This window comes from Metopolophium dirhodum, chromosome 7 (genome assembly GCF_019925205.1).
Source record: "Metopolophium dirhodum isolate CAU chromosome 7, ASM1992520v1, whole genome shotgun sequence".
Classification (NCBI taxonomy): domain Eukaryota; kingdom Metazoa; phylum Arthropoda; class Insecta; order Hemiptera; family Aphididae; genus Metopolophium; species Metopolophium dirhodum.
Window position 1 is genome coordinate 36,869,027 of NC_083566.1, and position 27,972 is coordinate 36,896,998.

Genomic DNA, 27,972 nt, shown 5'->3' on the forward strand with positions numbered 1-27,972 from the left:
TTATGAAACGCGCGTGTGCAGGACAATAATATAATTAACCATCTATGTAAAGGCCAAGACCACTGAAGTTTAAATATTTGTGGCGTTTATTTGGGCTTTGTTGTTATAAAATAATATATGAAAATATACGTTGTTCAAAATACGCGAAGAAATTATTTTGGATTTGCATCGTCCGCGGTTCGAAAATAACGTCGTTATGCTTCAGCTCCGGCTGGTCGTTCACATTTCGAAAATCGTTCACGCGCATACGAATATTATGGTATGCAAGCATGTCTACATAGGTATATAATATAAGTGAACAATATAATATAAAAATAATATTCTCTCAGCAGCGGCGGCGCCGTCGCCAGCGTCACATTCGACAAAGAAACGGTAATGGTAAGAAAAAAAAATAAAAAATAAAAAATAATAATAATAATAATAATAATAATGAAAAATAACAATATACATAATACATAGGAATAACGATGTAGGTATATATATATGGTCGCCGAGACAGTCCTCCTCCCAAGTCCGTGTAACTACACCGCGTGTCAGCCGCGATGTTATCTCGCGCGCGCGCGGATGGAGTTAGACGCGTTTTAAAAATGAAAAAAAAATTTCCACGCAGTCACCGCCGCAAACGAACAAGAAATAAACGTTCGTCCGATAGTCAGATATACACAATAATATATTATAATATACAACGACCAAACGTACGACGACTCGATATTGTGTGTGTACACCGGATGATCCATTTAACGTAAGACACTCATTATTTCGAAGACTATTAACGTTTTTGAAAAATATTTTTTTATATCATTTCATGTCGTTAAAAAAGCAGAAATTTCTAAAAGAATTACATTTTTTATTTTATCGTCATAATTTTTTTTAATTCTACATACCTCTTTTAATGGCAATACGCATTTCAAATTCCTTATTCTAAAGCTGAATATAAAAATGAAATTGTATGATAAGTAAAATACTTAAAAACATTATGACGATGTATATAAAATAGTAAAAAATATAATTTGTTTCCATAAATGTTATTATTTGTAACGACTTAAAATTACACAGTAGAAATATTTTCAAAAACGCAAGTGTTTTTTGAAAGAATGAGTGTCTTACGTTAAAATATGAATGACCATTGTTTTTATTTCTAATCAAACTTCTACGTGGTCGCGAACGAAACACAACCGCGGTCGCGGTATATAATGCAACTACACACACAACGAGCAGCTCACGTCTGTCACGAATACAGATCTGAAATTCAGATGGTCTGGTGGCCGCGCCGCTCGTGCGCCTATATACTATATACATTATTATTATTATTATTATTATAACGAGTTGGCCGTGCAAGCGCGTTCAATTCGGCCGAAGACGGGGAGAGAACGTATAGAAAAGTCTGCTGAGAACATAATAATAAAATACATTATAATATTATTAATTATTATATAGACACGTTATATTGTTTATACCCTACGTGGATAAACTGTGCGATTTTACTGTTTTAACGTTCCCCACGTCTTATTATTGTAACTTAAAATTTAATATAATATTATAATTTATATATAGGTGAATTTATATAATATAATATCGTTTCGTACATAAAAAACGATATTCGGATCGACTATACAACAAGGAACACGGCCGATTTTGGCGAATATACATTTTCGTATAACGAATATATAGGAATATATGCTTTTACTATATGTATTATTATTGTGCTTGAATGTACAGACGATAGTATACCGCAGTGGCACGATAGTGTCAACGGTGGCCTCGTCGACTGCGTTAAAAATAAAGGTCTTGTATAAGAGAAGAGCTTCGTTGAAAAAAAAATTGTAAAAAAATATGTTCAACGGGCGTTGGTGCGAAAGACGGCTGCGACGAGTGTTTATCGATTAATGTACATACCCATTATAAATGTGTACGGTGCATTGCACAGTTGCCCACGCACGCCTCTCAGAATTAGAATAAATCATTTTAGCAGTATGAAAATTATTTAACCAACACGCACGTGCACACACACTACCGAATTTAAAGACAGAGACGTGAAACAAAATAACCACAATATTTAATATCGTATACATTATATTTGATTGTAATATTAATATATCCTATATAATAGATATACATTATTTTCGTACCTGTACCTACCTATAGTATATGAAGTATATTTTAATCTGCTTCCTGAAAACAGTAGGTATAGACGATAAATCGGCAAGGAAGAGTTATTAAAGAAAAAATAAGGTTTGTAATATTATTTAAAATTTTCTATATTTCTCAAACTCTTAATAAAATATGATCATAATATATTCATATTCATATGCTATATATCTACTATAATATATTACTTGGATAATAATATAATATGATGCTATCCATATTAATATAATATAATATTTGGACTATTATGAATTATATGAGACACGATGAGTTGTGGTTTACTATTACGCATTCCGTTAAATATAACAATAATTTAGCGCAGTTTTGAGGGTTTTTAAACGCGGGGTGCTGCTGGCGTGGCTGCAATAGTTAATTAAATTTTGTCTAATTGTACAATAACTATTATTCAAGTACGATGGCCTGGCCATTTTACTTCATATATCTCTGTATATATACGACTATCAATTAAAACGCACGCTGCCGTAACCCGAGTACGGGGACGTGCCTCCTCGTCGTCGTAGTCGTCGCGATAGTGTGTATATTGTTATTACTATTATCGTGGCATTGTTATAATAATATACAATACGGGACAAATTGCGATTGTACCTCACATTCGAATATATAGGTATATTATAATATATATAGGATGCCGATATACACAAGCGTATGTATGTATTTGTGCGATATGCAAGTGCGAGGGGCAGGGTGTGCTCGGCGCTGCTGTTTTTCTCCCCTCGACGACGAAGAAACAAAAAACGTGATAAGAAAATAATATAGTTTACGATTGAAGCTCGCACGCCCGCCACGCGCAATTAAATCGCGGTACGTGACTTTTGCCCGGGGCCGTAAAAAATAAAAAAATACGTATATATTGCGATACACCTCCTCCACCCTGCGCGTATACATAATAATATACACTCACCATTACTCGGCTATATAATAATATATACCGCGCTGCATCATAACAATAATAATAATATAAAAATATATCATATTATTTATATATATATAATATATACCACGCGCGCCATCCGATCTCGTTTCGGATTCGCGACGGTCGCCTCTCGATATAGCAGCTGGCGTTGGTCCTATATACCATAATGATTATTATTATTATTATTATTACCATTACCATGTACATTCCGCGGTATATACCCATAAAATTATCATAGCACAGCGCCCGGGACTCGATAATAATAATGAGACATTTTTAATCCAAACGTCTATATTTTTTCTTTTATCGGAAACGTTACGACCTGTGACCCCCCCCCCCCTCCTCCATCCTTACCTACATGATACTCGAACACTCTATTAGTATGCCGCGGCCGTCCGCTTTCGAGGCGTTGATTTATGCCGGGCGACGACTGCCGCCTTATCGTCGTCGCGCGTTCACTTCACACCGACGGACCGACCACCGTGTATTTCACGAACAGTCGTCCGTCGTAGATGCTCTACACGTTTTATTTGCATATTTTTTTTAAAAATTATCTACAGAGCTTTCCGGTAAGAGCAATTGCAGCTTAAAAATAACATTATTATCTTCCCCTATTCCGCCGATTCCTCAGACTTTTTAACTGCAAACCACAACCGATTTCCCGCGCTTCGTGGCGAATGCAGCGAAAAAAAATCGTACGGTACATACATTATTATATGGGTACGTCATGGTTGGATTGAAATGTCCAAAGACCAGAGTATAAAACTTATGCGTGAGCTAACTTATAGTATGAGTACGGCTCGATAATAATATACGTCTCTTTAGATCATGTAACGACAAAGCTCTGTATAGTACTACTAGTACCTATATGTAATTTTATTTTTTTAGTGAACCTCAGAAGTTACACCTACTGAAATGTCGGCATAGTTCTTCGGGTTTAACCGAATTATTCGAACACATATTTTGGAATGTCTCCGTAAACTTTTGACGAGTTTAAGCAAGGGGAAGCGACCATCCATCCGACGAGTCGCGATTACGTCTCTCGCACGCCAAGTCCTCACGACAGGTATAATATAATCAGAAATGTTTTGAGCCAGCGTATACAGAATACGGTGAAATGCATTAATGCGTGACGTATAGACGGAACCACCGCTCTGCCTAAGAGTTTCTTAGAAGCTAATATAATATACATACGCATTATATTCACTACGTGTGGCCCATTAAATAATGTTTTCTTAGTTGGTGCGATGAAATCGTTATAATGTTTACGGCGACAACATTACTACATGGTCCACTGTTCGGGCTCCGCACACTACAGTTTCATATAAGTTTGTTCGGAGATGGGTTTTATCTCGTTAACGGAGCCGACACGGAGAAACCGGAAAACCTTTTGGCAGTTCGCGAACCGGAACTACTTCCGCATAGTCCTCAACTCTCGCGTGTGTACGGCGGCGGCGTCAGCTCACACGCGTTTCCCCGCCCCATCCCACAGTGGTGGTGGAGCGTTGGATAATTTAATTGAATACGTACACACACACATATGGGAGTGTATAAACGCCAGCGGCAAACTAGGGTAAGATAAGGGAAAAGAGGAGTATATATCTACTTAACTTTTGGCCGGATGCCGACGCGTAATGAAGTTTAGCTCCGAACCGTCTGATTTCTAAACTTTTAGCGGTCGGCGGTATAGTGACATAGACTCTGCTCTGTAATAGTGTAATATTATATTATAATATACTGTTTAGGCCTTTATGGCCGAAGAAGTTCGAAATGCTTATTATAAGAAACCAATAAAATATATGAAAATAATTTTTAAGTAAAATAATACGAGTACCTACACGCTTTTGAGAATGATTGTTTGAATTTCTAATATTGTTTCAGTCTAAATATTTCTCGTGTTGAAACTTGATATTTATTTTTATGACTCACGTATTATATTGTATACTCTGTCTAACACAATTTGGCACACACATTATTATTTATGAATAAATCAATTTAAGGCTCGAGGTCGAATTTAAGTTGATCCGTACACAGATTTCTCCCTATGGTAATATATATCAGTCGACGAGTATCCGAGTATATTGATGATTGACAACATCAAATCGTTATGAGATATGATACATGCACTTGTACCGAGATCAAATGTACTCTGTCTAATATAAGCAGTCAATGTCCTATGAAATATTACGAAAATAAAGAGATTCGAAGAGTTTTGGATTACTATTTATTAAGCTACAAACATAACTCACATTATACCTATAATAACTAACTGCCGGTAGTTTTTTTTTCACTATATCATAGAAAATTAAAAATTTATATTGTACTTAGACAAGTAAACGCGTTTTTAATATCGATAACCAAGCTACCGTGTATTTTCTATATAAGATTAATTGTATTATTTTAATACACCATCTGGAAAGTTTGATATATATATATATATTATATAAGTAGGTACGTGGTAGCAGCAATATTCGCTCATCATTATATTGATTTACTATACTTATGGAAAAAGAAAAAAACACTACTCAGTATAATAATAAGGGATCCCGGGACCTCTGGGGACTACTAAACGGGGTATCTTGATAATGATCGAGCCAGTCTGGCGACACTGCTTTTATATTAATTGGGAAAATAAGAAACTTTTCGCACGCGCACACACAAAGCATACAGTGCATCACGGCGTTACACTATATATATACACTTTAAACATCGAAAGACCTTTTTAATTAAAGATAAAGTCTCGGAACACCGACGGGAAGATATAGATAGAAAGAGTAGTTGGCGTCGGTCGGGGGGCAAAATGAGGGTTGCGTGACAAGTTTTAACTGTCGGAGCTCGATTTTTACCACGTTCGAGTCTTGATTGATGAGAGCCCTCGATAGAGACTGCTGGCGTCGTACAAAATGAGAAACCGTAGAATTATAAAAGTAGAAAAAAGGGAAAAAAAATCGATGCGCTGTAGTACTACCGTCATTACTACTGTTGCAACTAATAAAAATAAATATAGGTACCAACACTATAATATATTATGCTACCGTTCACCACCAGCCATCACCGCGACAACTATTATACTGCTAAGACTATATCACTATAATATTGCACCAGAATAATTATACAATATATTATGAAATTGCCAATGATGCACCGAAAGCTAAAAATATGTACGCCAGATGATGAATTTAAAAATATATAATAATAACGTATACATACATATACAGTTTGGCACTCGGCGATATGTTTATACGAGCGCACCACTCTAACTCGTTTTTTAAATTTTTTTTCCAGTGTCGGGCACCCGTCCAGCTGCGAAGACCGATACACTGTGCAACGGCCAACGGAGTGTTAAATAATAATAAAAAAAAACGTCGAGCGTGAGAGACTTGTTTACACACGAAAAACCAGAACGGATGTAATTTTATGTAGGTACCTACTGCTATCTTGTGTCGCGCACTTGTGTCGTTTGCAATCAACACGTTTCGAATAAACACTGTTGCGAGACGAATGTGACGAGCGAGGAGTCCGAGAGGTTTCCGAGCTTTCAGAGCCGGCTGGAGGAGGGCATGACAGTAATAATAGTTATTATTATTATATACCTACTCTGCGCAATCAAGTACTTATCAATTATTATTGTTATAACCCGAACGGGTGTTTGGACAACAGAATATTTCGATATTGTTTGCGTACAGTACAGCGAATACGCTATTAATACATAAAATGTAAATAGACATATAATATGCTATTGTACAGTATACATACGGCTCGTATGCGAGACGGGTAATGGGCATGTATGCAATATATATATTTTTTTTTAAAAACCGATATACTTTTACGCGTCGCTGTGTGGCCGGGGGAACGGATAAATAAGTCACCGAAAATAGAACCGTACCGTAAACAGCTACGAAATCCTGATCGGTTTTCGAGAACGGTTTTATTTATGTCATATCAATCATCATTATATAATTTATGCACGTGTGCACCTTCTAACAATAATAGTCAAGATAATAACACGACTGGCGAGTGGTGCAAGTTCGCCGACGAATCGAATAGATTGCAGGTTTACGAAAAAATCGGCCGTAAAAAAAAATTCAGGTCATGACTAATATTATTATCGTACATACCGATCGTCTGCGTCTGGCGGCCCACCGACACGCGACAAATCGCATCGGGTTCTTAGGAACAATATCGCTTCTGTCGCCGCCACTCAACGGTTCGAGGGAATAGCTTTGACTAGGTACTGCTGCAGTGATCCTGTAACAGAAAAGAAAAAGCACCATAAAATATAATAACACAGAACAATATATTATGAACTTCTGTAATACTCTTATAATAGTAATGTCCTGTTATTGTGTAATAACTTCGAGTCACAAGCATGATATTTCCTCGGAAACCGATCAACATAATATCACTATCATTAAAATATAATAACTTTGCGATCCTTCGCAGACGGCATCGGATTTTCGTCGAAACGCGAAGGGTTCTACAACGATTTATTATTATTCGCAGAGTTCGCAACGTATTTATTTATTTTTTATTCGCGGATGGATTGCCCATCTCGGTCGAATATAATACAAAATATAGTTATATACTTTTATAGTTCACAGACCTAGGTACACCGACGTCGGCCCGTCGCCGATTTGTCCGTGAACCGGGGTACGCTAAAACCGAGACACGCGTCGTCGATATAGCGGTGTTTTATATTTGTTTATTTTTTCCGGAGCGAAGTCGCGTTGTTCAGCTAGTTGAACGTTGAAAACATACAATTTGTAATTGTAACTTTTATATAGACAAATATCTATAGGATTTCGAACTTGCAGTCTATATGACTTTTTAATATCTTTTTCTGTTTTCAGACGCCACGTTTTGAAAACAAAATTTTAAATTTATTATTGAAAATTGTGGCGTATAAGAAGAATAAAAAGGGCCATCGAAGGGAAATAAATGGGCTCTTTCTTGGAGTGGTGAAGTGTGCAGTTGTATATTATATGCCCTGAATACCACATGCGCGCGCACGCCTATCATGGTCGTAGTATTCCCCCCCCCCCCTCTACGATCCAATGCCACGTGGTCGCTCAGCCCTTATTCTGTACCGCATGCAAACGTCGATAATATTATAATACACGTGAAGAAACCCTATCGCATGGTAGGTAAGCATTAAACGTATATTATATAATATAAGCCTAGGGGCGGCAAGACTACAACGGTAAGATGGATGTCGACTCATTTTGACTAGATGAAACTAAAAATAGATGTTTTTCAAAGATTCAGGAATAATCATTATCGCTGTTCGTTAAGATCTGTACAATGAATTGCATACTGCAGTGACAGTCGTTGTAAATATGACGTGTAATGTAAAATTGCTATTAAATCCACACAGAACGCACAACATAATATTATACAATTATTGCACGAGAATATTAATCGGAAATTATCGAAAGTCAATATAGTGACCACCGTTACTGTATAATATAATACTATGATCTGCAGCTAGTCTTGTAAGAACGAACACTGGATATATCCGCACAATGTGTATATGTACATGAGCGGGTCGTATTATTATGTACGTTGTTTACGACGATGCGTGTAAAAAGTATAACGATAAAAATATATATCGCGGACTTCGGTAGTGGTGCTTCTGCCGGGGGTCGACGGGGTCGGGGAGACGACTGTGGTTATGGGGGTGGTCGTGTGTGTGTGGGTGGATGGTGGGTGGGAGTGTGTGTATATATTGACGGGTGTACGGGACCGACAAGAAGGTTGTGGGCGCGAGGGTGAGCCGTTGCGGGGGATATCGCCGGGGATGATTGATGCCCGAAGCGGAGCCGCTGACAGCCACCGCCACCGCGTCCCCGGGGTTTTCCTCGCGCGCGTGGTTTAAACGCCGTGACGCTCCGGACCGAAAACAATGGTCGTGACGCGGAAACAACGTGATTAATGGTCGGGGCTGTGCGTGTGGGGGTGTGGGTCGGGGAAGAAAGTTTGCGGACCGATGAGAGCCGCGTACTGCAGCGCAGCGCTCCAGTCGTACCCGTACGTATAATATTCTATATATATATATATATATATATAACGTAGTGTAGGTAGTACTGCAGAGGTGGTTAGAGGTGTGCACAGTACGACCCGAAAGCTTTTTCGATAAATCAAATAAAAACGAAACGGAAACGAACAAGACCGTCACCGGTAGGTTATACACGCACGCACAAAAAAAACACGTACAGACAAATATAATAATATATATCTATGGTTAGTCGGAAAAGGCGAGAGTGAAATATTGAATTACCCGAGCGCGTATGTTATATACAGACGTGAGTTGCAGAGATAACGCCGGACTTAAGTGAATCGACCCTCGTTTTTTTAAGAATCGAAACAATCTAGGATCGGAATCAATCGTATTTTGTTATTTAAAATCAATACTCAGCTATAATTATTAATAGTATACTATGATAATTATATGTGATTATAACTAAACGTGATAAGCTGGGTAAAGGTAAGGTTAGGATAGCAAGGGATTAATTTATTATCAAAATTAAAATAATTATATATGTTGACTGAACGGTACAACACAAACGACTGGACACAAAATGGCAAATTATCAAGACAATAATTATAATATAACCGCTTAGGTATTTAATTTGTGTAAGAATGTTTTAGTGAATAGACGACGCGTTTAATTTATATTACATCATAATATTTAAAGTACTTCCACTGTAATTATTATAGTCTGTGGTGTTTGGATTTCTGACATGACTGTTGAAATAAACAGACTACAAGAACCAACCGACAAGCATGTATATAACGATAATAAATTATATTATCATTGTACTGTATCGATTTGGAATGAAATAATCTCAGTACAAAGGCACCGTAAAAGAAGACTTAGCAGTTTGGGTTTCGAGAAGTTAGTCCAATGTCGGATGTTGTTCGATTAATTACGTTTTCAAGGGACAAAAAACGTTTGCTGGGAAGATTAATGCGGGTTACAGATCTGAGGAAACGAGGCCCGGGGAGGTTTTAATAGGAGATAATAACGTTGACTAATCGTCTCGGGAAACAAACTCGGTGCAAACAAAGCGGGTCTCGATGATGAATTCGGACCCGGTAAATCGAGACAAGAGAACGAGGAGATTGGGGCAGCGGGAACGATTTCACTCCAACCCTTGTAACAATTAGCCAGACGACTCGTTCAAGTTTTATGTATAAATCACGGTACATTATCTTGACGTGACAGCGAAATGGTGCACCCCTGTTTGCAAATAAATATCGCGGACAAGAAGAGGACGACGCTTCAAAGTGTACACACTCCAAAAACAACAATGGTCAATTATAGGTGTACCTACCTATAATAGTCTTAATGCTAATGTGTTTGTTCAGAAATTCAGACCACGGTGATGTGATGGCGGGCGGCGTGACCACTGCAGCGGGGGGGGGGGGGGAGCGTTTAATCAAAAAAGTTCAGTCGTATACCGTTCGCGTGTATAATAAGTAATAACTATTGTAAGAAAAAAATATAATCGCATTAATACACACACAGACAAAGGGAAAATTGAAAAGACCGGTAGTACACGATACTCGGTGACTTGTCGTATAGCATCGAGTATATTTTAACGTCGTTGTTAAACTGATGGAGTAATAGTTTCGTACACCGGTATCAAAATAATTTTATAACAACCAGATGGAAAATTATATTATGTTTATTACTCTACCAAATATTAATGCGGCAAGCGGATAAAGAACTACATAGACGAGTACCTATATAGGAGTACGAAAAAAAACAGATTTCGGATCAATGGTATAATAATTATTATTATACATATACATTGCAGTCTAGATATAGGTTTTGTGAGCCAAGCCTCTCCTTAAACGATTAAAAAAAAAAGAAGAAAAAAACGCAATTACCGGAAACTGATAATTAGTTTTGCTCCGTCATCATTGTTTATTTTTTTTTCCATTATTACTATCGAAGGTTTACTGTAATGCGGCTCTAAAGGATAGAGGAGCGGCTTTCCTGTGTCTTAACGAACAGTCCGCATTGTATCTATTTCCGTCCAAGACACTCCCTCCGAAACAACCGATTATATACATTACAGCACGCAGTCGTCGTCACCGCAACAGCGGGTCGGTGTTATTTAACGATCAGTTAGTTTTATTGAAAAAGTTATAAATTATTGTCGTCATTTCCATAAGATGCCGCGTAGGTGTCTATTTTATCCGTTTTAAATTATACATAATATTAAAAAATACGGAAACATTACCAGATTTTGTTAAACTCTGGAACTCCGCCACATACCGCGAAAAACGAAAATATTTTTTCGACCCAGCAATGGTATACTATAATATGGTATTTTAACATAATAAAAAATTACCAAGAAAATGTACCAATAATAATAATATAATATAATAACTAATAAGCGTACATCGCGGGTACGTATTGTACATTGTATACCTATGCATTATTATTATTATTATTATTATATGTACGACATAATGATATTATAACGGCTTTACGTCTATATATGACATCGTAATGGTATTACGTCTTATAAAAAATATAATATATATAATATATTAGGACGATTAGAGGCCATTATCCGAGAGTAAAACATCCGTGACAAACTACGATACGTTTATAATAATACTTATGTACGTACCTATATAATATGATTTAATATTACACTACTTGGAGGTAGTATACCTGCAGTGTCTAGTATATATTATAAACAAACCACCGAAACAGTATTGTGTGTACACAGATTTAATATCACATATTACAATATACCTATATCTACATATACCGCCGCGGATTTGGTTTGTGTATACAGATAATATGTATTGTAGTAGGTATAGTGTGGATCTCTCTGGTTGTATGTGAGTACTGTGTCTGCACGGAGCCGGGGATAAATGAAAATCGAGTGTATCGAACCGTGTACAGTCGCCGTGGCAGTAAGTCGTTGTATACTGCTGCGGAGCATCGGTGCAGCCGGAAACGCGCAATAGAAACACACAATGACGACGACGATGGTATATTATTATTATTATCATCATGTATTATACAATATAGCCGGAGGAAACAAAAATTCGCTTGCAGACGATGGTATCGTACGCCGACTTAGTTTTTCGCTCCACACACGCGCGTAATTGTGATGTAATTGAGAGCGTGTGTGTGTATGTGTGTGTGTGTTCTGACCGACGCGGTAAGCACGACGACGTCGTAAAGTCGCGGAGAGGACACGGTAGAATAAATGCGATAATCGAGTGTAAGGCCCGTGCAGGACTCGTCGTCGTAGTGGTTGTCGTCTCCTCAGAGAATACTACGTTAACAATAACGAAATACGCCCGTAGGCCGTGTGCACGTTTTGTATACGATAACGGTTAAGACCGAAGTATGAGTGGCTAACGAGCCAAGCGAAGAAGTACTCGCGATTCCTGTGGAGCTCAACGAGATATCGAGAATGGCATTAGAGCGAGACGCCATATTATTATTATAATACGAACTAGGGGGCTCTGCCTCCAGTTTGCTTCCCTCGACAACCCCCCAGGTGCGGGTAAACACCCCGCGTCGCTGTGTCAACTACACAGGGTAACCCCGTTTTGTATCTTAAAATTTAATATCTGAAATTTTAAACACTTGAAAATCAAATATGTGGAAGATAAAATATACAAAACTGTGTTATATAGTCCAAATACGATATAATAATGTTATAGGAAGAAATATCTATAAGTATTTGTCGATAAACCACCTCATGGTACATGCTACGCTGAACCACGTCGTGTTATTTGCAACAAATAAATCGTTTAGAGAGGTAACTATTACCCTGCTTGGTATACTGATGCGGAAAGTTACAAACGTAATAGATTGTGGACACCGAATTTGCACATGAGACTGATAAAACATTTGTTTTACCGTTCAAAGTTGTTTGTTTTTAATATATATAATAATATACTGTTACACAATTGATTCATACGTCAAAATGTTATAAGTTATTTATATTTATGGTCATGTCTTAGACCCCATGACGTAATATTTTATACTGCGAAAATTCGTATAGCTCAGCGTGCTACCTCACATCAAAAAATTGAATTTTCTAATCTCAAATAATATTTGTACAATTGTACGGATTTTGGAGTTCTTCCCCGTGCAAAACAATTTTTTTCACAAGCATATCGAAATATTATTGCAGAACATCCATGAATAACGGTACTGACATGATACCAATAATTACAATTTAAAATTTATTCTAATAATATTATACTAATTTATAAATTTTAAATTTCAATAAAATTGCCTACATAAAACCCCGTAAAAATGCATTTTATGTATTATTATTTATTGTTATATAATTACCAAGTACCGACTATTCTGAATTTGTTTGGGAATGGAAACTTTGGCTTTTGTAATATGTCTATCGGAATGCTTATAGTTCCTTCGTCATTCACTTGTAATTTTAATTACAAAAATACAAAAATATTGGCCATTAATCATTACCGGCATACTGTTTTATGTGCATTACCGTAATTATTATAATTGTCGAAGTGTTATAGTTAATTATTGGTATTACCGTATTGTACAGTATTCTCAATGTATTTACAGCAATCGAGTGGATTTACGTAATAAACACTATACCTATAGTTGGACTTTGTATACAGACTCGTTACGGGTGGCAATCGAACTGTTAAACCAACAACGTTGGCGTTAAATATTTGCCAAGACAATATACTACCGTCTACAATCAACACCGCCACTATAATATTATTATTATTATTATTAGTATAACAGTACTACAGTAGCACACGATTTCCCGACGGAGACGCTATTGTTGGTTTAATCGCTGGTAAATAATATTATTATCATTCGACTCGCGTCGGCATAAAATCGTACGGACGTTTTCGACTAGTGAATATCGTTTATGAATAAGGTGCAGTAGACGAGGCAGGTGTAACCTAGGTATATATTATTGTCATTAAAATAGGCACTATACGCATAATGCAGAATAGGAATAAAACTCGCGTGTTATATCGATGTGGGTGTAATAAAATACCTTGTATCATTGTTCATGGTATATCGTACAATAATATTGAGCAAGTTGATGAACCGATGAATAAAACGATACGAGATAGTAAAAAAAAAAAAATAAGTAAATGACAATTTATACGGCGGGCGTGAGCACGCATAAAATAAAATTGATATGACGAATCGTGTTTAGATTTAAGAGAGTCGGACACAAGGTGCACAAAAACACAATTTTAACGAAGATTAAAGTTTGCAGGTGAGGTGCTATTACTTATTTCCGATAAAAAAAAAAAAAAATCTAAAAATTTAGACTTTCCGAAAAGACGTCTTCGTATAGTACGCATTCGAGTGATACGCGCCAAATCGGAATTATTGTTGTCGTCGGTGAATGCCTATGGGGCAATTTATTGCCCGTCAGCAATTTAAAACTACATAATATTACCTACACACGAACCAGACATAATAACATTATTAAAACGTGCGATGGTCTTACGCGGCACCGTGACGAAGCCGTTTTTAATTATCGCGGACGCATCAACGAAAAAAAAAATAATACAAAAAAATGAATAATAATGTATTTATTATTTGAAACGCGCGTCGGAGTACCCGCGACCAATGACCATATGGGTACCAGCGAACGCACAGTCGTCGTGTTCGTCCGGAAACAATAATGATATTATCATCGTCGTCGTCGTCGTCACTCGATCGTTGTCATCGTCTTCGCCGTCGTCGGCGCCGACAAGGAGAGGCCTTTTCATTGTTTTGGCGTTTTCGGGTGGGAAAAAAAAAAAATGTAATTCCGACCGACCTACGACCGTTCGCGCGCCGTGTCGTGGCCATATAATAATATCGCTCGCGCATTTGTTTTTCTCTCATCCCCCGTCCAACCCGCGACTGACGTTCAATAGCACCCATTGTTGTCCGCCGAAAAAACTGCTACCATATATTATTATTATTATTATTATTTTATTATATCATGAGCGGTCGTCACGACCAGTCTGTTCACGCACTCACGCGCACCCGAGACGACGTGCACGAGGAGCAGTTGTATGGTTATTTTGTGGTGGAGTACCTAAACGAAAATCGAGACCTTCGTGCATCGTCGTAAAACGTCGTAGGTACGTGTATAATAGTAGTTATAATAATATAGGCGCGTATAATATTATTATTATTATTATTGTACGCGACGACGATATATTATTATAGGCACGCCGCCGCCGAACAAACGAAAAATAATAACAATATTATAATACGAACGATACCGGTAGCACTTCACCTCGTTGATTAATGACAAAAAACAATATAAGATTATTTTTATTATTCGTAAAGAGACGAGTCGACCGGAGAGGGAACCGGTTTGTGTAATGATAATAATAATATTCATTTTATACCGCAGCCATGCGACAGGTGCCTCTTAATAATAATAATTATTATTATTATAACTGTCTTACTTTTTGAAATTCAAAGCTTATTTTTACGCTACAACATCGTATTGCCGGCGAAAAAAAAATGTTTTATATACTTTGAAGTGTTTGCTCTTAACGCTACTTTTTTTTTACTTTAGAAAAATCGGATTTTCTTACGTATAGTGACTTATTTCGTTATTTATGACAAGTCACGCGTGAATTAAATTCGTATATTGTATATATAATATATAATAATATATAGATATATCAAATATTGAATATATTAAATTTAAATCAGTTTATATGAAATATTTCAAGTTCAGCAATATTATAATGGATCGAGTATTCGCAGGATAATATGAATTTGATTGAGTATTGGTTTAATATTTGACGTTTGATATTATTGTACATATTATGTAATATTATAATAATGATTTTAACAGAAATATAATGTGCTTCAAAATATGTAACTAAAAACAATAAACCAAGTACCTATGCATTTTAGATGATGAAAACCGAAAAAAAACATATCCTTCTATATAATTTTTGAGCTCCTGCATAGTATAAGTTTACTAATTATCTATATTATATTATTCCTAATAGGAAGTTTAATATTAATTAGGTATGAAAAAATGTTCACACACACACATCTACCGAGAAAGAAACGAGCGTATCGAGTAAAAAAAAAAACAGATGATATGATATCAAGCGAGCACCAGCAGCGGGTCTCCGGCTCGCATCGAACGAATCACGGAAGTTTCTCACGTTCGCCTATATCGCGTATTAAGCGGTCACGACGTCCACTAGAGATGTAAATATTATAATATTATACGTATAATATTATAATCTTGGACGGAGTATCATTCTCACCGGATGAAACAAAACAAATAAAATACAATATTTTATTCAATCTCGTTTACACGCGTTTTTAATTTTGAATGTTACCGTAATCATATATTATACACACATACACGGCATTATATTATAAAATATAGTGCGTTCACTTATCTACGCGACGACAGCGTGTGCGTCGCAGCGGAAATGTCGACGAAACACATAATAATATTATACACCGTGTGTCTCACCGCTTGCACACCCACCCGTCAACTGTAGACACAATGTGACTATGATATGCCTCCCCATCTACTTATATTATGCACTGGCTTCCTCAGAACAACATTTCAATTTCACACGAATACCCGTTTATGATATTTGAATGCTTATCGGAAACTGCGGTAACTTATAATCTTTAACGGTATTATATTATAATCGGATGTTTATGAAACGTAAATATTTTCATTTTGAGATTGAGTAAACCAAACAAATTCTAATTCCGGGGTTGCATGAACAAAATCACTAAGCATTTAACGAATCAACGGTGAACTTAAAATGATTTAGTGGCACATGATTGGTCCATTCAATTTTATTGAACCATCAAATTGATACATTTTTCATGCAACCCGACATAAGAATATTAAAATCAGTGTGGCTGTCTGACAAAACTTTCTAGAAAACAGGATTTTACATGTTTTAATAATAAACTACACACCTACTCTGATTTTGTAATTGCGAAGTAGTAACTATAGAGTACTAGCAGTCATGTGAAGTCAAAATATGTAACATACGGCTGCTGCAGCACGTTGTTAAAAATCATAATTAGAATTTAGATGTATTTAACTGTAAATTAACGAAAACCCGAGTTCAGTTTTAAATATTATTATACTAAAGAATAAGTATCACTTATTTCAAAAGAATATATTATATTACATAGGTAATAACCAAACATGAAATAAGCATCATATTATATAGATATACATATTTTACGTATCGATCTTTAATAAAGGCATGTAAACTGTAAAGTATTAATTTAAATATAATTTCCAGTTTGCTTTGTTGTTAAATGATATCTATGAATTAATGATTCTGTTGTTCTACTGATAGAAATGCACTTAATGTGTGATATAATGATAAATAACAAAAACCCTTTGAACAAAATTTGATTTACTATATATTATATCTATACTATAGGGATCTTTATTATTCATAAGACATAACTGCATGTGGTACATACATATATGTACATATATAATATATTTAGCAGGAGACGTGAAAAAAATGGTTTTAAATTTATTCGTTCATTGCCGTCCTGATTATTATGTCGGTATATAGATCCACTTCACATAAGTGTTGATAATTGATATATTATACTGAATAATATACTGTTTATCGCACATCATTTTTTTTTTTATGAACGACAAATCGTGAGAAACCATATAATAATAAATTATATATTTATTACAGTCGGGTGTATGTAACACGTACATATTGTATACATTACTTTAGATCCTGGAGGCAACTCTACTGGTTGCGGTTGGCTCTCTCAGCTTTACGTATCGACGGGCACAATATTAATTATGATATTATTATTATTATAACGCCCGACTCGCTGCTGCCGACGACATCGCCTCCTCGCGCGTCATCGGACTGTATCGTTGACGCCGCGGGGGCAGAGGACTAGTCAAAGGAGTTCGTAATCAACGGTGATAATATAAACATTGCGTGCACAAAAGATAGAAGGAAAAACGTCAATCCGCTACAGCGACACGCGGCGTGGGCGACCGGACAATAGCACGACGGCCCGCGTCCTTAATTCGAGAAAATTCTCGACACCCGCCCGCACAAATCATAATATTATTTTGAGATATATTTACATAACAACGTTATAATCGTACGTCGAGTGTCTTTTATCAGTTCCTCTGCGTTTTATAATGATAAACAATATAAGAGAGATTATTATGCTACACGCACGCGATCCAAGCGCAGTCGCCGCACATAGGCGCAGATCGTCTGTAAACATTACGGGTGCTTAAGCCACCGAGTACAATTTCCAGGGCACGGATACTCATCGTTAGACATCGTTTAACATTCATAGTGTTTATTCTATGAGATTACAATTTTAGTTTAATAATACCGTTGATATTTTAAATCGTTTGTATGTGAACGATCACTGAAGAAAGAGTTAGTTATCGTTGGAATCGCCAAAGAACTATAATAAGGGGGGAAACTAAGGGAAATATAAAATAATATTACTGTAACTTACATGTTTTAATAAAGTTAATTTTCACTGTTGAAATAATAATTGTCCTACACGTAAATATCTGTTTATTTTTTTAATACAATATTATTCTGTTGTACATTGTCTTCCTCGTAGGTCGCCGTGGCCGCGTCTATTTGATTTTGGTCGAACACAAAGTATACGATTTTAATGGTTGCGAACTTTTATACCGAACGACATTAATAATGTAATAAGTTAAAAAGTGATCGGACGTGAAAAATGTATTCTCCCGACAATGATGATAATGTCTAACGTACACGCCAGGAAATCGTTTTTCTTTGCTCCTTATCGGCCAAATTCACCGAACAAAATACTCGGACCGGGGTCTTCCATCATAGTCAACATGATGGATGAACGCCGCAGTGACCTCCCGTCGAACTTTCCCCAATTTCATTTCCTAACTCCTATATAGTACAAAATATATATTATTATACCACCGCACGACGGCGACCGCTGACTTTTTATTTTCGGGCGGAAGGTTTGTTTGCTGTCCCAACTCATTGTGTTCGACAAAAAGTCCGGGGTCTGTTTTTTTTTTATCCGCCCATCCCGGTGAGCTTTTATTTCGTTCCAGATTTTTTTTTTCACCGAAATACTCGTTATGTCGATGTAGATAACAGAGCACAATGTCATTTAATACAGCCATATTCTCTCCTGCTATTTAATGTACGCGCCAAAACGACGAGAAAATGTTATTTTTTTGAACCTATACTACGTTAGTCACGTGTCACAATAATATTATAATGATATTATGTAGGCACAGCTGGTACTTATATTATAATAGTGACGCCTTATATTTAAATAACAAAAGTTATATTATAATATTTTGGTGTGTAATATATACGCCAACGTAATTTACGATTGTTTCTATAATTTCGTATTTTCACATCGAATATTGCATTATGATGAAGACGTTTTTTTTTTTTTTTTTTTTTTTTTTTATTGATCTGAAATATACATCGACAACTAGGCCATTAGTACATGAATTTTAGATTACATTGTTAGTATTTTAGCATTTACATGGTTACATTAAATTAAATTGTACAATTCTGTTTTTTTTAAGAATAAAATTAAGTTTTTAACGTCTTGTGGGTTTGGTCCTAGTGCTTGACAAATTTGTTCTGATATGTGGTATTGATTTCGATACATGTTGTATTTTTGACATTCTGTGATGACGTGGTTGACCGTTAAAAGTACATTGCACGCGTCGCATAGTGGAGGATCGTCTTTGGTCATCAAATAGCTGTGAGTTAGGTGTGTGTGACCAATTCGGAGACGGTTTATTATGGTTTCTTCTTTTCTACTGAGTTCAAGATTTATCCATAGATTTATATTGTTTTTTATTTTATTGAGTTTGGTGTTGAGTTTTCGCCAGTAGGAATGCCATTTATTGTTTGTGTGTAGTTTAATTTCGTTTTTTGCATCTGCAAATGTGATGGACTTTATGGTTGCAGTTAATTTGGAGGTGATTGCATTATGGGCTTCTTGGTCAGCCATTTCATTTCCTGGAATGCCGATGTGGCCCGGAATCCATACAAACTGGATGTATATATTTTTATTTTCTGCAAGAAAAGTTTCTTCTTGTATTAGCTTAGTGATATCTGTTTGGTTTCGAGTATTTGTGATGGCAATTAAATTGCTGAGTGAGTCGCTAAGTATTATACATTTTGTTTGGTGGTTTGAATATTCAGTGTGGAAATATTTTACAGCTTTGTATATTGCCATCGCTTCTGCTGTGAATATTGATGCTTGAGGTGGAAGTTTGTATGCTATTGTTTGATTGTTTATTATCATAGCGAGACCAACACCGTCATTTGTTTTGGATGCATCAGTGTATATGTGTACACTGTTTGGGTGTTCTTGCAATATGTTGTTGAGCATGTTTTTATATATGGATGGCATTGTGTTTTCTTTTTTGAATTGAGTTAAAGTAAGGTTAACATTGAATGTTGTGTTCCAAGGGGGAAAAATGTACGGTTTTCTTTCTAAAATATTGTTTATTTTTATATTTTCTTTTTCGGCTTGCTGTATGTGTGCATTTATTACTTTGATGGCTGGATTGTTGATATTTCTTTTGGTTCTGGCACAATATAATAGCAGTAGTTTTTCTCTTCTAAGGTTAGGTGGGATTTCATTAGCAATGTTTCTAATACTCTCAATTGGGCTGGATTTGAATCCCCCTATTGAAAGTCTTATAGCAGTATTTAGTTTAGTTTGAACCATGTTTAAGTGGTTGGTTTTGGCATTTTTTAACAGTATTGATCCATAATCTGTTTTAGATCGAATTAACGCTTTATAGATCATTAAAAGAGATGCGCTGTCACCACCCCATGATGTGTGGGCAATTATTTTGATTATGTTGAGTTTTTGAGATAACGAGTCACGAATATTTTTTAGATGAGGTATCCAATTGAGTTTGGAATCGAATGTTATTCCTAGAATTTTAATTTTATTATGGTGGGGTATAACTAAGTTGTCTAGTATTATATTGAGATCTTTTATTTTTTTTTGTTTTGTAAATATAATACTTTTGGATTTGAGGTTAGAGAATGAGAAGCCAGTTTTTTTTGACCAATCTGATAAGCTGTTAGCACTTATTTGGAGTAATTCTTGGACGGTTTTTAGGTTTTTGCTTCTGCAAAAAATGTTAAAGTCATCGGCGAATAAATTAGCTTTTACAGGAACTTTGATTGTTTCGACAATATCATTAATGGCCAAGAGAAAGAGTGTGACTGCCAGTGATGATCCTTGTGGGATGCCATTTTCTTGGTAGAACGTCTTTGATAGGGTATGTGATACTTTGACCTGAAATTGTCTTTCTTTTAGGTAGTTTGTAATATACATGAACATATTGCCGTTTGTTAAGATTTTGCTTAGTAGAGCTAGTATTCTATGTCTCCATACAGAATCGTAAGCCTTTGTTATATCCAAACTGATCATTCCGAGTATTTGTTTATGTTCGAATGCATTTTCTATTTCAGTTTTTATTGTAATTAAGTTGTCCATTGTTGATCTAGTGTGGCGAAATCCACTTTGCTCTTTAGAAAGTATTTGGTTTTTTTCTAAGAACCATGTTAATCTTAAGTTTATAATTTTTTCCATAATTTTTGTCATTGTGTTTAGGAGTGTGATAGGTCTGTATCCTTCAGTGGAATGTTTGTTTTTCCCTGGTTTAAGAATAGGAATTATTATTCCCTTTTTCCATTCTTTAGGTATAACTCCTGTGTGCCATATATTGTTATATATATTCAATAGAAATTTTTTTGCTGTTATGCCGAGGTTTATAATAAAACAATAAGGGATACTGTCTGGGCCAGGGCTTTTGCTCTGGCATTTATTTAGTGCAGTTTCCATTTCATTGAGTGTTATACTGGAGTTCAAGACAATTTGGTCGCTATTGTTCGGGTTTATCATTGAGATTATTTGTGAGTTTTCGAATGGTATTTTTATTCCGTTAATAAATTCTTGTGTGTAGATTTTGTTGCTAAAATTATCTTGGAAGTAAGCGCCGATTTTTTCGGCGACATCTTCTGGAGCTGATGTTGTTCCTTGTTCGTCAGTTATATGAATTTCTTGGTTTCGGTTTATACCTTTCAATGAATGGATTTTGTTCCATATCTTGGATGAGTTAGTTTTGGAGTTTATGCTGGTTGTGAATTCTTTCCATGAGTTTTTTTTGCTTTTTTTTATTAAAAATTTGGCTTGGGCACGCAGTTTTTTGAGTTGTATGAAATTTTCTAAGGTTTTATTTTTTTTGTACGTGTTTAAGGCGTTCTTTTTATTGATTATAGCTCTTTTAATCTCATCATTCCACCAAGGAACTTTGGGTTTTTGGTTATGGTTTATACAGCTACCGATTGATATTTCTGCTGCTGAGGTGATTATGTTAGTTAATATTTTGACTGCGTTTTCTATATTGGATTGGTCATTATATTGTATTTTGGTAATTTCTTCCTCTATAATATCACTGAATAATGTCCAGTTGGGTGTTTTTAGATTCCATCTACGGTTTTTATTCGTATTAGTATCCCCTATCCTGTGCATGAAGTTTGTGAGTATAGGTAAATGGTCACTGCTATAGATATCAGGCAGCACTTTCCACTTGAGTCTTTGGGCTAAGGAGGATGTGCACATTGTTAGGTCGATAGATGATAAGGTTCCATTGGCTAGGTTAATGTGGGTGGGGGATGTGTCATTTAGAATTACAATGTTTTCGTTTTCTAGTATTTTTTCAATTATCTTGCCTCTATGGTCTGTTTTTTCTGATCCCCACATGGTACAATGTGCATTAAAGTCGCCTAATATCATAAATGGCTTGGGGAGTTGTTTAATTATGTTTTCGATGTCGGAAAATTCGATTTTAGTTTGGTTGGGTAAATACAAGTTGCATACATTTAAATTTATTTCATTGAGATGTATAGAAATGGCAATAGCTTCGAGATGGGTTTTTACTTTTATTTGCTTGCTAGGAAAGAATGACTTGACATAGATTGCTACACCACCGCTGGCTCTTAAACCATTAGTTCTGTTTTTAGTGTAGCATATATAGTTCCTTAAAGTTTTGTGGGTTTGGTCAGTAAAATTGGTTTCTTGTAAGCATATGAAATCGGGCGAATGCTCGGCTATTAGTATTTTTAATTCATTTATTTTTTTTTGAAAGCCATTAAGGTTCCATTGTATTAGTTTTGTGTTATGTGTGAGGTTGTTTTCTTTTTGATTTACATTCATTAGAATTTGAGAATTTGATTAATTTATTTGTATATGGGCTTTACGAGTATAACTCTTGTGGAGTTGCTTGGAATAGTAGATTTGCTAATTTGGTGAGTTTGGTTTTTGTTGCTCGGTCGTTTATCTTAGGTCTGACTATTTCGATGGTTTTTAACATTGAAGGTATGTCAACTTTTGCTTCTTCACAGAGAGAATGTATGTTAATTGATTTATTGGAGAAATTTTCAATTATGTATTTGAATTGGTAAAAAGAGATATTGATTTCTTCGTTTTCGGAAAATAGGTCTTGTGCAGATTTTAGGTGGTCCTCATCATTTGTAGCAATATTTTCAAGCGAATTGCTTTTTTTTAATTTTTTAATTTGATCTTGAGGTGTTTTCTTGTTTTTTTTTGATTCTAATAACTTATGTTCAAGGTTTTTGGTCTGATTAGGTTTCTCAATGTTTGGCTGTGTGTTTGATTGTTCAGAAATTGTTGGAGATGTAGGACAACTTGATGTTGGTAGAGATCTTTTGATTTGTTTATTGGGTAAATTTGTATTGGTCGTTGTTTGGCTTAATATATTTGAGTTTTGACTGTTTTTAGGTATGGCAATAGTATTTACTTCTGTTATGTCGTCATCATGTGTGGGATATGAGGACGTGGTGGGGGCATCATCTATTGTTGGTTTTTGTGTAATATAAATATTGTTGGTCATGGTATTTGGTTCTTTTTTGCAGTGATTAGATGTGTGGCCGCTTTGTTTACATGCGTAGCAAGTAAGAGTGTCGTCCGTTAGAAAAATTCTGAAGTCTGTATTGTCATATTTGATTATTATCGATCCGGGTACATTTGCTGTGTCGTCGGGGTGAATATATACCTGTCTCCTAAAACTACTGATGTGAGCGAGCTCATCTTGAAAACCAGCTTTAAGGAAGGTTATTGGAGATAATGTCTTGATGTTTTCTAGTAATAAGTGTTCGGTAATTACTTCATGAGGTATTATCGGGTGTGCGTTAGAAATTATAAATCTCTTGGCAGGGTTTACTAGACGACGAAATGGTATTTGATTTTCATTAACGGTTATATACGAATAGTTTTGTGTCAGTTCGTCAACAGTTATTTTGTCTCTAAAATATATACAAAATCTGTTGTTCGAAATACGGGACGCAAAGATGATGTTTTTGGGCGGTGTTATTTTGCTAAATGCTTTAACATATTCTATTTGTGGTATTTCGTTTATCGTATTTAATATAATGGCTTGATCTTTCTTAGGAAACGTTGTGTTGGCTGTTGTTTCGGCAAAGGTTTTTGTGTTGTTTATTTTTGGTGGTGATGACAGTTGAGATAGTTTTTGGTTGTGCATATTAATGAAGACGTATATTGTAATGTTTTTAAGATTAATTGTATTTTTTTTATTTTTTTTTATCAACCATAGCTCAAGAAATCGATGCCATGAAATATTAAAAACTGTTGTTATAAACGCCTATAAAATAAAGTGATTTTAGTTTGAAAGAAAACATGAAATGTGATTTAACAATAAGTAGCTAAGCAGCTGGCTATACTACTACAGGTAAGCATAAATTTAAAAGAGTTTGTGACAATTCTGGTGAACGGTGAACAGTTTAAGTAAATAAGTACCTATTACGTAATATTTTAAAAATAAATTTAAGGTTTAGTTGCTTTTATTATTATAAATTACGAATAAATGGTCATAATTGAATCATAGTATATAGTTATATTTTATGTGACGAAACGGAATGCAATTTTATCAGTATATTTAAATTTGTAGTCAAATTGTGAATAATGTATGAAAAAAAAAGTGAAAGGAATATACCGTCCAAACTCTAAACGTACCTATATACAGTTTTGTAAGAATGCTTAACCTTGGGCATACAAATATACGTACATAACCCGTAATATTATACAATTATTTTGGCATTACACGTAAGTTAGGATACTATAATCCAAAAATACCATAGAAAAGTTTTAAAATAAATACATTCCAATATTCGTGTGGATGAGTAGACATTTAAAAAAAATACGTTCATTCCCCTTTGTCGAGTTTCATTAAATCGACTTAATTTAATTACACAAGCTGAGTAAATATTTAATTTGTTATGTCCAATTATCGATATCCAATTATAATAGGGGTTGAGCATTAACTGGGATTCTCTCCGGTTTTATTATAATATTTTTAATGAAGTTCTAAACCGTTATCGCCCAATGTTTTTATATTAGAACAAAAATCGTATATTATATTGCTGTGGAAAGCAAAAATTAATAACGTCCACTTCATTATTATTCCGGTTGCGTTTTAGACGAACGCCAACAAACTATATATTAAACTATTCCCACGGGATTACACCATAAAAATTTCTGTAGACAAAATTATTAATTAAAGAAACCGCCCGCGGCAAATACACCATGCCATATTGCCATATAAACGCGGATTTTGAAATAATGTGACATTTTTTTTTTATGAGCGTACTAGTCCAAAATGATTATAGTATTATATTACGCATTATTATATGGGCGTTTCAAAAACAACAGATAAAATAAAATATCAAAATCGGAATACCGCAGTCATGATTATAATATGAAAATATAGAAATGTACATTTAAAAACGTCGTATTAAAAACGGAAATCGTTTCGATTTAGTTTAACGAGATGTACGAAGAAATCATACCTGCGTAACGTATATTAAATACGCACGCTTGGGACAGACATTTTTTTCGCCGTTGAAATTCCATTTTGCAAAATAAAAGGCGAATCACAGTAATAAAAATAGCTCCATATGTCTCCTTAATATAATTTTAAGGACGCTTCGCCGGCGTGATACGCATAATATTCATTTACATAACAATAGTAGAGTACAAGATTTCAAATCAAAAATATTTAAGGTCAAATATCACATTGTTGATCGTAATATTATTAAGATACCATTTTCGGATTTCGAGTCTATAATAGCTCCTCGCTGCGACACCGACCGGGAAAGTGGAGATGTTTTATCGTCACAGACTCGGCGGTGAATTTTTTAATAAAGCATCGACTGAAAAAATGTTGTACGAGTCACGAAGACGGTATCGATGAATTATTAATGCCACTAAAATAAAAAGGAGATTTTCATCCGCAAGGGGTGGGTAAAAAACTAAAACCTTCGACGGCACAGTGAAGAGTTGTAATTAACCGCCGCCACCGCTTCCCCTCGTGTATATAACATAAATATATATGTATGTGTGTGTGTGTGTGTGTGTGTGTGTGTGTGTGTGTGTGTGTAGTATCGATGAAAGAATAAGGGCATTGTATATAATATATACACTTGTGTGTGTGCTATAACAAATACGACGGGGACAAAAGGCGGACCCTAATTGGACCGAATATACATTTTACTCCCGTTCCGTTTTTAAATGACCCTTAGCGAGACGAGATTACGTACCTACCTACTACCTATATAATATTTCAACGGGAGGGAACACGAGCAAAATTTCTCGGCGCTTTTATAATAATAACAACATATTGTACAGTGTAATATTCTATATCGTAATTCATATAATACAATATTAATACTTTATAATACCATACGATACTCCGCCATATACCTACCAGCGCGGCGGTGCTTAAACGTGTCCCCGCAATGAGTATTACAATATTAAACATACATTATTGTCACGATAAACCGTCGGTCGTCGAGTGTCGCGCTGTGCCTTAAATTCCTAGTGGAATTAACGTCACACTGAAAAGCTATAGCTGCAGTGATTTGCCATTTGCGAAATGATCCTGCAACGGTTTTAATGCGATTAGAGGGTGGAAATAGTGAAACGACGATAGCATATTAATATCATCATATCCACTGCCCCGCCGTAGCGCCTCGTGGGTTCGACAAGAATTATATACACGTCACGGTCGACACGATATTATAACATAAAATATTATAATAATAATATGATCAACGTCGTCGAGGCGGCAATCAATCGGCGTTTAATCGGAAACGTATAAATACGGCTACCGTGTCGTCGTCGTCGTGTTGTTATCGTCACAATTCGTATACACAACTCGCACGCGAAGCCGAGTACAATAATATTAAAATAATGATAATAATAATAATTGCAATAATACCAATAAAGTGTTATGCGTACAACACACGCGCATGGTATCATACGCGGCACACGCGTATAATAATATATTTTATCGCGGGGTCACACGCTGCATTCGACGGATAGCCCCCGACCACACCGCTCGTGTGATTATGATATTATGACGTAATGCCGTCTCGCGAGCAATTTCAATTTTACAAACTACCTAATAATATTATATTGTCACCGCATAGCCATCACCGCCGCCGACGGTAGTCAAATGATATTATAATATTATTATTACTATTATCACCGTTATAATGCCGGCGGCGGTCGCTATACCGCAATGACCGCCGCCGCCGCCGCGCGTTATATATTATTTAATTGCGCGGGCTCCTGGCCAATTAATAATTGTTACAATCTATCCGTTTGATGTGTCGCGTTTGTAACGTATATCTACGGACGAACTTCAGTGGCGTCCGCACAAGGATTAACACATGTTATAATATATTATGATAGCAAGACGTCTATATATTATTATATGCGCGATGTGTCATTATATCATACAATTTATGTATAG

The 27,972-nt window shown here is 35.6% G+C and overlaps 1 long non-coding RNA gene across 2 annotated transcripts in view; it reads right to left on the reverse strand.

The window, feature by feature from the left end:
* LOC132948931 (uncharacterized) overlaps positions 1–27,972 on the reverse strand; it is a 92,303-nt gene that overhangs the window by 19,110 nt on the left and 45,221 nt on the right. For both annotated transcript variants that reach the window (XR_009665056.1, XR_009665057.1), the window contains exon 6: positions 7,201–7,330. This is a non-coding gene — a long non-coding RNA (uncharacterized LOC132948931). The remainder of the gene's footprint in view (positions 1–7,200; positions 7,331–27,972) is intronic.